The sequence below is a fragment of the Phalacrocorax carbo genome, chromosome 1 (assembly GCF_963921805.1).
Source record: "Phalacrocorax carbo chromosome 1, bPhaCar2.1, whole genome shotgun sequence".
Lineage (NCBI taxonomy): Eukaryota > Metazoa > Chordata > Aves > Suliformes > Phalacrocoracidae > Phalacrocorax > Phalacrocorax carbo.
Window position 1 is genome coordinate 175,568,553 of NC_087513.1, and position 14,808 is coordinate 175,583,360.

The window sequence follows — 14,808 nt, forward strand, 5'->3', positions numbered from 1 at the left end:
CAGAGGAAATTATAAAGGATCTTTTATAAAAAAATCTGTACTTTATTTACCTTTCTTTCATTTCCTTCTGTTCATACAAGCATATTGCACATGTTCTTTAAGTCTGCATAAACGTAGTATGAGACTAATTATGTCCTTGAATTAAATAACCTAAAAATCAGTATGATGACCTTAAACATATAAATACCAATGCATATCTTATTATGAATGCTGTTTATGTAAAAGTTTGCCTTGAAGTGTGAAACTTAAGTTATACAGATTTCTAGGTCATTTAAAATATGCAATTCTGTCAATAATTTTAATTTTAGTTTCACCACCCTTGAGGCAGTCGGTGATTTCTTTCAATTCTACACCAACTCTTTTTTGTGTTTTAAGGTACTCAGTTTGCATTAGAACTGTTAAAAGGATTAGAATATTATTCAGAAGCATATTAAGGACAGTATGAAGTTTTTCAAACCCTTTCATACTACAACCAACTAAAGCATGTAAAGCTTTAAAATTTGAGTGACAGTAATGAATGTGGACTAGATAACATGAGGGCTCTTCCACAGCTAAGGAATGTCGTGGTTTAACCACAACCAGCAGCTCAACCCCACACAGCCACTTGCTCACTGCCCCTGGGTGGGATGGGAGAGAGAATCAGAAGAGTAAAAGTGAGAAAAATCATGGGTTGAGATAAAGACAGTTTTATAGGTAGCGCAAAAGCTGTATGTGCAAGCAAAGCAAAACAAGGAATTAATTCACTGCTTCCCATGGGCAGGCAGTTCAGCCATCTCCAGGAAAGCAGGGCTCCATCACGCGTAACCGTTACTTGGGAAGGTAAATGCTGTCACTCCAAATGTCCCCCCCTTCCTGCTTCTTCCCCCAGCTTTATATACTGAACATGACGTCATATGGTATGGAATACCCCTTTGGTCAGTTGGGGTCAGCTGCCCCAGCTGTGTCCCCTCCCAGCTTCTTATGGACCCCTAGCCTACTCGCTGGTGGGGTGGTGTGAGAAGCAGAAAATATCTTGACTCTGTGTTAAGCATGGCTCAACAATAACTAAAACATCCCTGTGTTGTCAACACTGTTTTCAGCACAGATCCAAAACGTAGCCCCATACTCACTACTATGAAGAAAATGAATTCTATCCCAGACAAAACAAGCACAGGGAGTTCATTATTTCACTTTTTTTCACCTTTCAGAAAATGCCATTGGAGCATAACTGAGCTCCAGAAGAAGTTATGGATGCTTGAACCCACTGAAGTACAAAGCCACCTTTATGTGCTAACTGTGGGTTTACATGATTCATTTGAGGTGTTCAGGTAGTATCTTTTAAGGATTAATATCACAGAACAATTAGTTCTACTCAAAATAGCTATGATTACATAGTAAATCTGGACACAATAGACTTTGTGAAGTCAAATTAGTTGATTAATGACCATTCCTAAGTGCATGATTACAACATACAAAGTGCGTGGTTACAGTACGAAAATTTTGTCAAATGCCTTTTTAACTATAACTCTGCCTTCTTAATCATAAGCACCCATTTATGGAATTATCATAAGATTCCTCCAAAATGTACGCTGGCTGTGCAAACTAGTCATGCATCTTGGCAGGCAGAATGAATTTGGTCTTTAGTCTTCATACTTATTCTTCAGAGTACACCTAAGACACCATAATGAATATATCCCTCACCATGGCCTGCCTTCAAATGTAAAAATCATTAATCTGGGGAAAAAAGTCAATTAACACAAATGAAATTCAGACAAAACAGACTGTAGCCTATAGGTGGCAAATCACTGCAACTGTGAGGGAAATGAGAAAAGAAAAGTGATATACAGCTGTTCAAGACAGGTCATTTTGTAAACACATAAGGCCAGAACTCAGCATCTTCTCTCAATTGCAACAGATGTTCTAATGTTAAAAAAAGGCATTTGAATGTAACAAGCTGTATTGTCTCACAGTTGACTGGAAGAAGAGACTTATAGGGATTTGGGTTAGTTTTCAGACATGAGCGTCTGTCGCCAGCTGAGACATCCTACAGTATCCAAGACTTCTGTATGACTAACTGTGATAATGCAGGATTGGTGGAAACCTGAGACTTTCTGAAGTGGTAGCTAGAGGATACCCTGTAGCCTCTACAGTTTATTTAGATGCCTAAGCTTAAGTAACTGAATCACACTGTGGTGTCCAATCACCTCTGCAGCAAGAGATGCTGTCTGTCCTAGTATAGGATGAGGGGAGAGGACGTCTCTCCGTGTGGTGTGGAAGAGGTTTCATATGCCACAAAAATAAGAAGCTGAACACGCAGTGTGTGACTATTCACTCCTTGGAAAAAAAATCCCCACCTTGTCTGTGCTAAGAATTTAGAAAGTGATAGGTTGGTTTACCCAAGGTGTTACTAGGGCCTCTGTGGTGTTGTATACTGTGCTGTGGAGGTGCAAGACAGGGCAGGTACCTAGGATCTTCACATGGATACCAGAGCCTTGGTGTACTCTCTGGCACAGGCAAACTATACTGCATGCTTCATCACCCATGAAATTATTTGAAAGTTCTTTTATGGGACAGAATGTTTCTATGCAGTGATATTCTTATTCCTCTGTGGTCAAGAAGTCAGTTAAACTAGCCTTGACACCTGTTCATTCCACTTTAACATAAATTAAGTATACTAACACAGAGGAGAAAAGGGTGATAGTGTTTTAGTTCACATACACACACACACACACACATATATATGTATATATATGACAATTTGCTTAATTGGAAAGCTTATTTTTTAGGAAATTTTACAATGTAAAATATGAATAATTCAAAAATATTATCCAGGGAAGTGAGAATCTGATGTAGAATGTCTGGAGGTGAAATGTTATTAACATCTACAGAAAAATGAAACACCCAAACATGCTAGATTTAAAATAATAAGTGAAATATATTTCTTTGCTTCCTCCTATCCTACTTCCAAATACATTTTTACTTTTTGGCATTTTATTCTGTCTGCATTTGAAATCTCTTCATTCCTATTCTGTACATTTATCTCATTCTCCTTTTGTTGCCGTATACATCTCTTTCATAGAAAAACAGGACAATATCATGCCTGTACCATGTTGCTGTCAGCTGCCTGGAAAGGTTCGAAAGACAGCTTCAAAGGGCTAGGGAGGTTTTTGTTTTGTTTTGTTTTGAAGCACCTCCAGATTGTTTTATTGTAACAGAAACACAGTAGGGTTCCTCTGCTTACAAAACAGCCAGATATTGAATATACAGAATTGTGTCTGCAGACACAGTGGGCCTTACACCATTTTCTTATGTGTGTAGCTGTTGACTTCAGCAGAATTTTTCCTGACTTAGCTGAAGTGTATCTGAAAGCATATTCCAGCCCAGTGAGCGTATGAAACACCTAAGGAAAGAAATACAGGTGTCTAATATTTTTGTGGTTGATAATTTCTTTCTTCGTTTTCTCCCTTAATCCCCTTTGTTCTCTCCCATCTCCATGATCACTATGATTAAGCAAAATTTTATTTAGGCTTTTCATTGTTGCAGGTTAAAAACACCGTCTTTTTCCAATAAGAAATTTTGGCTGGATTTGTCATTCAATCTCATAATACTGTGACAATAAAAATTATTAATGACATTTCTTCAACAAGTCTTGATCTAAGACTGCCATCTTGAACAATCAATCGTGAAAGAAATACGTTAGAAATAAGTTTTGAATATACATTAGTTTAAAAATACTACTTTGATCAATATTCAATTTAGACATTGCACACTGAAATTATTTTATGGAGAAAAAGATTTTGATATTTTCCTCCCAGAGAACTTAGATAAATCTAACTTAACTGGTTGTACAGAACCAAATTTTTTAACTGATATCTGATCTCTGCTAATAGCTGGGAGTAGATGCTGAGAGAGTACTAGAAACAGCATAGTTAGAAAACATCCTATTACTTCCAGCCTCCATCAGTCACAGATGGTTTTCTAACCCACAAGTTTCATTGAGACCATTGTGCTTAACTACAATCAATTTGTGTTTCTTATATGAATTTCTTAATAATTTCCCGAACCATTTTATACTTCTCAGTAACCAAACCCCCCCTGTGACAATGAATTATACAATTTAATTATACATTGTGTTTGTTCAGTCTCTTGCTTTAAAATTGCCTCATCATTCTATTTGATTTCATGTTCTTCTTGTGCTATGGAAAATAAAAAATAGTCGTGCTTTATTCACCTTTTCCATGTAATCCCATATCTGATAAATATGTCTGTTGCACATTATGACCACTAGCATCCTTTTTCAGGTAAATATCTTCTAGAGTAACAGCAATTTGAGTCACAAAAGCCTTTTCCTCTATGATGGAAGAACTGTAGAGCTATTTCTGCTTCCAGGACTAGATCTCAACATCAATATACCTCAACAGTCTTACAGATCCCGCAAAACACTAGGTGGAAGGATTTTTCAGGAACCAAATCAAGCCTAAAACCTCATGAAATGCAAGAATGGTGTAAAGCAGGGAATGAATCTGGTACTTAGGGAAAGATAAGAAAGATACTTTAATTTCATGGTAAAGCTGAGAGACAATATTAACACTTTATTTCAAATATCAGTTATTTTTATAATCTCTAATCTATTGAAATAATTTCTGTGGGTATTTAATTAGTTTTAGTTTTTAGGACTAATATCCTTCAGTAAATTGCTTTAGGACAGACTAGTCAGTCTTGTGGACAATCTGATTATGACACTACCATTGTAGAGGCTCACTGACTTCATTGCTGCAGTAAAGCATCAGTGCTTTACTCCAACATCATATTTCATAATAGCATTGCACTTCATATGTCAGACTTTAAGTAAAGTGTTGTTGTGGTTTGGTTTGGTAACTTTTTGTTAGATTTAAAGTTCTGTGGTTTTTTTCCTTTAAAACTATAATGATCATGAAATGGGTGATGTAAGGCATAACATGACAATTCTCAGCAAAAGTAGATTTTGAAAATGAAAACTAATCAAGACCACTGCATTTTGAAGTTATTTTAGTAATTCTTTCTTTTTTGTAGTAGTAGTTGTGAAAAATAATGCATTGTCATTTGAAGTGAAATACAGAGTACTGGTGAGTTAATTTTTAATTAATTATATTTTATTCACTGTATTTTTGTTCCTTCCTTAATGAAGTCTCATTCCAATCATTTTAACTATATGTCAACTCCACAAACCTGGATCCACTTCGGGACTTCAGAAGGGCTTCAGGACTGCTCTGCACTGTGTTTAAATATGGTCCCCAAAACCCACATCATTAACTAGGCAATGCATGACATAAAGGCTTCACAGTCGCACGCTTTTTCAGCTACAAATAAGGTTGGATGAATCACCATAACTGTTTGTAACTCAGGGCACATGCTGTCCTGCAGAACCCACATCTGTGGAAATTTAGCAGCCATGTGATCTATTTACCCATTCCTGTATTGCAAATACAATACAACAAAGCCCTTCAGCAGGACTCAGGACTGTGTCTTGAAATGCTATTGCTATTACAGATTTTCTGCTCCTGATCCCTGACTTACACAAGCAGTAAACATCTTTTACTTATACATCATTCCTTGTCCACATATATGTATGTACATAACTTGACATTCAGGCTATAGTGGCAGGTTTGTATATGACCATATTAAAGATTGGTGACAGTTAGCTTTGGTAGATGCAAACATAGTCAGACACCAGCTGCAACACTCATAATTCACAGCTCAGCTGCATTCCAGAAGCTATATACAGATGCTTTCTGTTAGTCTTCACCTAAAACAGCCTTTTCTAGTGATTTGATTATGATGCACACAGGCACAAAAAAAAGGGTTTCCATGGCAAGGTTTTTGCTAGCAGAGGGGTTGCAGGGGTGGCTTATGTGAGAAGACATCAGAAGCTGCACCCACATCAAACAGAGCCAGTTCCAGCTGGCTCCAAGAGAGACCTGGACCTGACACTGGCCAAAGCTAAGAGAATCACCAGGATAGGTAGCATATTTCAGAAAGGGTAAAAAACTAGTGCACAACAGCAGCTGAGAGAGAAGTGTAAGAAAGTTGGACTAGATGATCCCTGAGGTCCCTTCCAACCTGTGATTCTGTGATTCTGTAATACGTAAGAGAAACAACCCTGCAGACACCAAGGTCAGTGAAGAAAGTGGGGGAGGAGGTGCTTCAGGTGCCAGAGCAGAGATTCTCCTGCAGCCCATAGTGAAGACCATAGTGAGGCAAGCTGTCCTCCTCCAGCTGGTGGAGGTCCATGGTGGAGCAGATATCCACCTGCAGCCCATGGAGCACATCCACAGTGGAGTAGGTGGAGGTACCCTGAAGGAAGCTGCAGCCTATGGAGACCCTGAGCTGGAGCAGGCTTGTGGCAGGAGCGGTGGCCTGAGGAGAGAAGCCCACACTGGAGCAGGTTTTCTGGCACAACCGGTGACCCTGTGGGAGACCCACACTGGAACGGTCCATTTCTGAAAGACTATACCCCATGGAAAGGACCTATGCTTGAGCAGTTTTGTGAAGGACTGTATCCTGTGGGAGAGATCCCACAATGGAGCAGGGAAAGAGTGTGAGGAGGAAGGAGTGGCAGAGATGAAGTGTTATGAACTGACCAAAACCCGATTCTCCATCTCCCTGCGCCACCTGGGAGAAGGTAGAGAAGTTGGGAGTAAAGCTGAGCCTGGGAAAAAGGGAGGGGTTGGGGAAAAGTGTTTTTAAACTTGTTTTTATTTCTTATTTTCCTACTCTGACTAATTGGCAATAATTTAAGCTGATTTCTGCAAGGTCAGTCTGGTTTGCCCATGACAGTAACTGCTGAGTGATCTCCCTGTTCCTTGTCTTGACCCACAAGCCTTCAACTGTTTGTTTTTTTTCAGCCCCTGTTCTGTTGAGTTAGGGAAGTGATAGAGCAGCTTGGTGAGCAACTGGCAGCCACCCAAGGTCAACCGACCACAACCCCCCAGAAAATAACAAAAAACCCACCTTTCTGTGCAATAACTGCTGGTTATACATATACACACACACACACAAAACAAAACCTGCTGAGATCCTTATGAAGGCTAAGATAAGAAGGCTCTGTGAATAAATCCTTCTGAACAAAGTAGGATATATATTGAATGCATTTATATCAAATAGAGGTTTATGGAGGAAATGCATGAGAAAATGAAAAATGCGTAATTATCACTGTGACCAAATTAATCGCTTGCTTTTGACTTCTCATCACCCTTTCTTTCATTACTGCCTGCTCTCACAGTTTTATCATCATGTAAATCTCCTTTCCAATAGCCTCAGGTGGGCAGTAAAGTATACAATGTCCATACTTGCTCAAAGCAAATTCATCTAATTCAGCATTTAATGTCTGAAAGTGACAATACACAGATATCTGCAGTGGATACTTTGAGGCTGAGAGACTGGGTTTGCTCATCTTTAAAAAGAAAGCCAAGAGGTTATCTTATTGCTGCCTTCATGGGACAGTAAACAGGGCACAGAAACAGGCTTTTCTGTAAGGTGTAAAACAAAAGGAGAAAAAGCAGTGGATATAATTTGGAATGTGGAAAATTCCAATCAGATATAAAGAAAAGGTTTGCTAGTTCTTTTTTTTTTATTTGCTTTTTTTTTTTTCTTTTATAATAAGAATGTTTAAACAGCAGGTCACAGCTTGCCCACAGAGTTTGTGGAATCTCCGTTCTCAGAGAAAATCAAAATCTGAGCAGACAAATTCTTGGGTTATCTGGTCTAATAGGAGCTGCTTCAACAAGAGGCTTGGACTAGAGTATCTCAAGGAGTCCTTTGTGACCAGTAATTATTCTATAAATTGATGATTCTATGATTAATCAATAAGTTTTACAGGTCTACCATGTAGTGGTGAAGAACCACTTTATTTAATTTCTTTTCACTGTAGCTGTACGCTTCTACAGGAGAACTTATCTTGGGCCGCATATCTCCGGGACACAGGGTCTACCCACCCTGGGGACAGTGATGCACAGACATCAATATGATGGATACAAAATGTCCGTCTATTTAGCTGCGTCACACGCTTATATAGCTCTTGCGCTTCCTGTTCCTGCCACTCCTATGGGGAGGAGTCTATCTTTCCGTCACATCCCGTAATCTTCCGGTCGCCGATCCCTGTCTATTCCCCTACATCTCCCCCTCCCCATGCTACTAAAATTCTACAAAGCTACTTGCGTAAGCGGATACATATTGCGGTCAGGTCTATATTCATGTAACGCTCGCAGGCGCTCTTTGATTTGTCTTATAACACAGCATAACAATGGTAGCCCACAAGTAACCATGATTACTACACACAACAAGATCCCCCCAATTATTACTATCCAGTTCCAGTTTATATCTCTCTTTTGCCGCCCTTTCCAGTGTCGTTCTTGTTGCAATATTGCTTGCGATCTTGTCAAGGAGCTCATTTCTTTTCCCAGTGGTGCGGCTAGCATGAGGATCCATGTCAGCAGACCCTGCAAAGAGACAACTCAGAAAGGGATTATTCATTGTACATCCTTGCACAGTTCTGCTTTCACACACTTTGCAGGCACCCATTCTATGCGCCCCTCATTCTCAGCCGCGGCGTAGCCCCTCCCCAGGCATCTCAGTTTCCATCCTCTCTCCCATTGCTCACTGCCTGGGAACCTTACTTGTACCTGCGGATAGCGCTCGCCTGCTTGAGCTTTGCCAAAGTGCTTCTCCACTGCTGTAACTTGCTCCTGCCCGCGTATAAAATGATTAAGCGAATATAATGCACGCATTAAAATAGTTTGCTGAGCTGCTATGGGTATAGTTCCCTTATACCCCTCCCCCTCCCCAAGCTGTATTATTTTTGCTTTCAAGGTGCGATGAGCGCGTTCTACTATAGCCTGCCCTGTGCTATTGTAAGCAATGCCGTGTTTTAATACAATATTCCAAGCTTTACACCATTCTTGGGTACTTCGAGCCCGAAAGCATGGTCCATTGTCTGTTTTTATCTCGGTAGGCTTTCCAAGCCACGCCATCACCGTGGTCCAATGCGTAGTCAAGTGCGCTGCGGTCTGCTTCCGATGTTGAGTGGCCATGATGACTCCGCTATATGTATCAACTGTAATTGCCAGGTGCCGTCTGGGGGCCAACTGTGGGCATTCAGTAAAGTCAGTCTGCCAGATAGAATTTGCTTCCAGTCCTCGAGGGTTGACTCCTGCCTCCCACAATGGCGAGTGCTGACAGTAAGGACAGGTGGCTACTACTTCTCTTGCTGCTCTTATTGAGATGCCACACTCCTTCGCCAAGGCTTTAGCACCCAGGTGCAGTTGTTCATGTAGTTTCTTTGCCTCCGCCAAGGTCCAGACTCCTGCGGCTGCCTCATCAGCCATGCGATTCCCCTCAATCAGTGGTCCAGGCCCCGTCTGATGACTGCGAATGTGAATTACTGTCACCGTTGCTTCTCGCTGTGATAAAGCAATCTCTAGCATCAAGGCAATTTCCGTGTGTGGTGCACCCTCTCGTTTCATGGACATGACTAATTTATACACATATAAGGAGTCTGTGCACACATTTATATGCCGATCTGTATCCTTTTGCAGGGCCATCTCTAGCGCTTTTGCCTCCAGCCACTGCACACTTTTACCTTGCTCCTCATACGTCTGTCGCATCCAACTATTTTCTTCTTTCCACACTACCGCCGCTCTGGTCGTCTTTGAGGAAGCGTCTGTGAAATATGTTGGTCCTGGGTGAGGGGTATCCAAAACTCTACTATCCACACTGAAATCCACCACTTTGGCTGTTTCGGCCCACTTCTGTACCGTGCCTGTGACGATTTTCCCTGGGTATGAGTATACTGCCAATTGTATATCCTCTTCACTCTCTACCACCTTCTGCCATTTCTCCCCATTCCACGGCACTGTCAGCTTATCTGGCTCTTTCCCAAAAATTACCTTGCTTTCCCGTCGCAGCCGCCAAATCATTCCCCCAGCTACTTTGACTTTTGTGGAGAATGCATCCTTGGGAACCTTCTGATATACCCATCGTAGTGGCTTTTCTTCCCCTGCTCGTATTTGATATAGCAATCCTAACCCTCCACTGGCGGTCAGAATCCAACCTGCAATTAATTCCTCCTGGGGGTCCCACCGCCGTACTCCTTCCTTTTGCATTCGATGTTCTATCATCTGCAATTGCTGGACTGCCTCAGCGTCTAAACTTCTGGGCTCCCATGGGTTGGTCCCTTTCAGCAACGCATAGAAAGGTTGCATCTCCTCACCGGTCACGCGCACGAATGTCCGCAACCACTGCAGTGCTCCTACCAGCTTCTGGACATCGTGTAAATTTTTAACCTTAGGTGTAAGTTTAATAGGCTGAGCTTGTATGGAATCCCCTTGTATTCTAGCACCCAGAAATCCACACACACTGGTCCTCGCTGAACCTTTGCCTCAGCTACCTTGAGGCCCTGTCCCGCAAGGCCCCTTTGGGTGTCTGAAAAGACTTGTTCACACAACGCCTGGGTGGGCGCAGCTATGAGGACGTCATCCATGTAGTGGATCATGTAGATTTTCTCCTGATACTGCTGCCTTACTTGCCGCAATGCAGAAGCCACATACCTCTGGCAGATTGCTGGAGAGTTTTTCATTCCCTGCGGAAGTACTGTCCACTGCCATCTACTACCTGGTTCTGTGCGGTTCACTGCAGGCAGAGTAAAGGCAAATCTCTTTCTATCATCTGGATGTAGCGGAATGCTGAAGAAGCAGTCTTTGATATCTAAAACAATGACTCGCCATCCTTTTGGGACAGCACTCAGATCTGGTAGGCCAGGTTGGAGAGGCCCTATGTCCTCTATTTGCTGATTTACTGCTCTAAGGTCATGCAGCATCCTCCATTGGTTTTTATCTTTCTTTTTTATAGCAAATATAGGGGTGTTCCATGGGCTCATCGAGGGCTCTAGGTGCCCTGCTTCGTGCTCTCATTTTACTATAGCTCTTACAGCCTCTGTTTTCTCTATTGTCAGGGGCCACTGCTCCACCCAGACGGGTTGTTCGGTTTTCCACACTAACTTGTGCTGATGAAGCCCCTCTGAGGCAGTGGCCCTTATGCTAAATTTTTCAACCCGATCCCCATCTGGGCAAGGGCGTCTCGCCCTAACAAGGGGCTTGCTACCCCATCTGCTACTAGTATGGTCACTACGGCCGTGAGGAGCTTCCCTGCGTCCCTGTCCATGACTTCGAGTTTCACGGGGCAAGTACTTGTTCTCGTCTGTTGTTCTCCTCCTACCCCTATTATACGTTTTCCCATGGCAAGGGGCCAAGTTGGTGGCCACCGTTCGAGTGGCATTATTGTGACATCTGCCCCGGTATCCACTAACATTCCCAGGCATATTCGTGCCGGGTAACTCAGTTCTTGCGGGGTAATCATCACTGCTGCCATGGGTCTCTCGTCACAGCCTATGACCAAGGCCACGCGGGGGCTGTAACCTGCAAATCTTGCCCCCCCGCGTGACGGTTCACTCCCCCTTGGCTCGCTACGGTGGGCCAAGCTCCTGGCGTTGGCACCGTGATGGGGGTCATTTGACTCATAGGAGGCGCGAATCCCCCTCGCTTCGCCCTCCCTTGGCCGTTTCCCGGCCTCGTAGTTGGACAATCTCTTGCCAGGTGTCCTGGCTTCCCACACACCCAGCACCTCCCTACTGGGCGGACTCCTCCTCCATTACGTCCTCCCCTTTCCGCTAGCGGGCACCCAGCTCTAAAGTGCCCTCGCCGGCCACACAAGTGACATATCGGCCCCACCCCGGCCGCTTGCACCATCACCCTTTCTTTGCTTCCACAGTCAGTGTTCTGGCAGATGTGCACTCCCGCACCGCCATGCTGATTCAATGCTTCCTGGCGCAAGACATGCCTGATGGTTTCACCCAATGGCGCCCCTACCGCCAGGGTGCGGAGGATATCTTGTGTTTGCGGATTTGCTTGATTTCGGAGGCAATCCATAAGGACTGCCTCCTTGGCTGCTGGTGGCAATTCTGATTCTATAATAGCCTTTTGCAACCTATCACAAAACGTTGTAAATGGCTCTGCTAGACCTTGCTGTATCTTTTGCCAAGGTTCTGCTTTTTTCTCATACCTGCCCACTTCGCTATACGCTCTGCGGGAACTCTCCGTTACCGCTTGCAGCTCCCTACCCCTTAATTCTGCTGCTTGCAACTGCGGGGTTTCCAGTCCTTGACTTCTGCCAGTGAGCCGGTCAAGGGTGGTCCCCCTCAGCAGGTGGCCCGGAACTGCCGCCACTTGCTGTACAAGGGCATGGCAAGCACTGTGCATTTCCTCCTTCCAAAGTATGTACATTGTGGGAGCTAATATTGCTATCGCCAACTGCTTAGCATCAGAGGGGGTCAATGGCGCTGCATGCGCAGCGTCCAGCAGCAATCCTACTCCTTCGTCTTTCAGCCCCTTTTCTTTAATTTCTCGCCATAAAGTTCGCACTAGTTTGGCATCTATCGGCGTCCACTCCACTCCTCCTCCTGGAGCTAATCGGACAGGGAAGATCCCGGGCATCTCTATCCTTACTCCATCGAGGCTACAATCTCTGGCTATCAGCCGCCAGTTAGGTAACTCGACTGACTGTCGCTGGGGTGCACCCTTCGTTAAAAGTCCTGTCTGCTGCCAAGTTACTTCCCCTAGTGCGCGCATAACCTGCTGCAGCTGCCGCAGCACGTCCTCCGGAGACCCCTCCGGAGCTGCAGCGCCCCGGACCTCCCCTTTTGACGGTCCCTCTCCTCCCTCCTTCTGATTGGTCCTCCGAGTCTCTGCTGTTTTGTGCCTCTTTTTTGCGCGCCGCAGGCAAGCTGCTCTCTCTTCCCACATATGGGCATCGGTTTCTCCCCCAATTTCTGATTCGCTGCTACTCGAAGTTGTTCTATACTCCCCCTGTCCTCCCCTCCAGGCACCCCAATCCCCCTCCTCGTCCGACTCCCATCCCAAGGGTTGCCCCGGGAGCCAGTCTCGAGGGTCGGGCAGAGGGCTGTGCCGCTGCCGGCGCTGCTTCCGGTGCTGGTCATCTTTCTCCTTCCGCTCCGTCACTCCCGCTGCGTCCGCTGCCACGTCACTCTCCCCGCGCGCGGGCTCCCGAGCCTGTGCCAAATCATCCCAGGGGTATGCGGGGGGGGGGCACTCTAAAGGCCCCGCTGGCTCAACAGGGAACACCGCCGCTTCCCGATCCACCTCCTTGGGAGCCTCAGACTGAGTCGCTGGCCAGGCTACTCCGTCCGAACTCTCCCCTTCTTCCCCATCCCCCGCGATGCTTGCCCCTGTCTGCGTCCCCACTGCCCCTCCTGGGTCTCTTTCCGGGCTACTGTCGCCTGTAGCACCGTGCAGGCACCGCCGCGCCTGCCGCCACGTCTCCTGATCATCCCGAGCTTTCAATAGTAATCGGTGTATCTTTCCCCAGAGCTGTATGTACTGGGGTTTTCCCATCATAGCCCTTTTGGCTAACTCCTCTTTAATCCTCACCCACTTATCCTTATTAAATATGTCTGCGGGACTTCGCATGAGCACCTGCGTAATCATCCATTGGATGGCCTTTGAGGTAGGCGTCTTCGATATCGAAGTACCATATTCCTTCCCCAATCCCTTCAGTACCTTTACAACTGAATCCATGGCGCGCCCGCCGACCTGCGGCTCCCCGTCCCGCCCCTGCGTGCCCCAAGCTCTCTTTTCCCCCCGGCGAACCTGCCAAGCCTCCCCGCTAATCACGTCGGGGTCACCACTTGTAGCTGTACGCTTCTACGGGAGAACTTATCTTGGGCCGCATACCTCCGGGACACAGGGCTCTACCCACCCTGGGGACAGTGATGCACAGACACCAATATGATGGATACAAAATGTCCGTCTATTTGGCTGCGTCACACGCTTATATAGCTCTTGCGCTTCCTGTTCCTGCCACTCCTATGGGGAGGAGTCTATCTTTCCGTCACATCCCGTAATCTTCCGGTCGCCGATCCCTGTCTATTCCCCTACAAACCGTAAGCTATTCTAGTCATTTTAAGGCTTCGGACCACAGACTAGCATTCATTATGTTACCTGAGAACTTCATTATCATCAAACCACATGGATATGAAAGGGCTATGAAGAGAGCTTACTACTGTGTCTCTTTCACTGTTTTTCTTTCCCCTTTAATTTTTTATCATTTTCTCTTTACAATTTTTAAACTGAAAACAATATTGAATAACAGGTTTTTTTCTGTGCAATTTCTTATTTTATTTCCATACATTTTCAATTTTATTCCTACTTAAAATTATTTTAAACTATTGATAACATTGTTTCATCTGTAAAAAATTTCCCATATTCAAGTACTTTATTTTCCTCCTTTTCTACAGCTTTTAAAATGCATTATGTAAAAACGCATACCCAGAAAAATGAAGATTATGCTCTTGACATTCAGTTCTGAAGGAAAAAAAATATTGCTTTTCATTCTTGTGGTTGCATGTTATCACCCACATGGCATTGTGGCATTAAATGTTAGGTACATCTTAAGTTCAATCTGTCTGTTTCTTTAACTTATTGTTTAGTGTTTATTTTCAGCAGACTTCCATTATTCTGTCTTGAGAGCCAGTTTCTTCTTGAACTTTTCTCTGTCAGTTTCATAAATGAAAATATCACCTTTATCCTTTTGGAATGTGTATTATCTACTCACCTTTATACATCAAGATTTTTTTCCTTTTCCTGAACATTCTATTATTTGTTAGTTCAAGTCAAGCTCTTTCCAGATCTAGTTAGGAGGTTGTTTAATTGTAACCTCGTATTCTTCATATATATCTATATTTTATAGATTAATAAACAAACACCACAACAACATAAATCT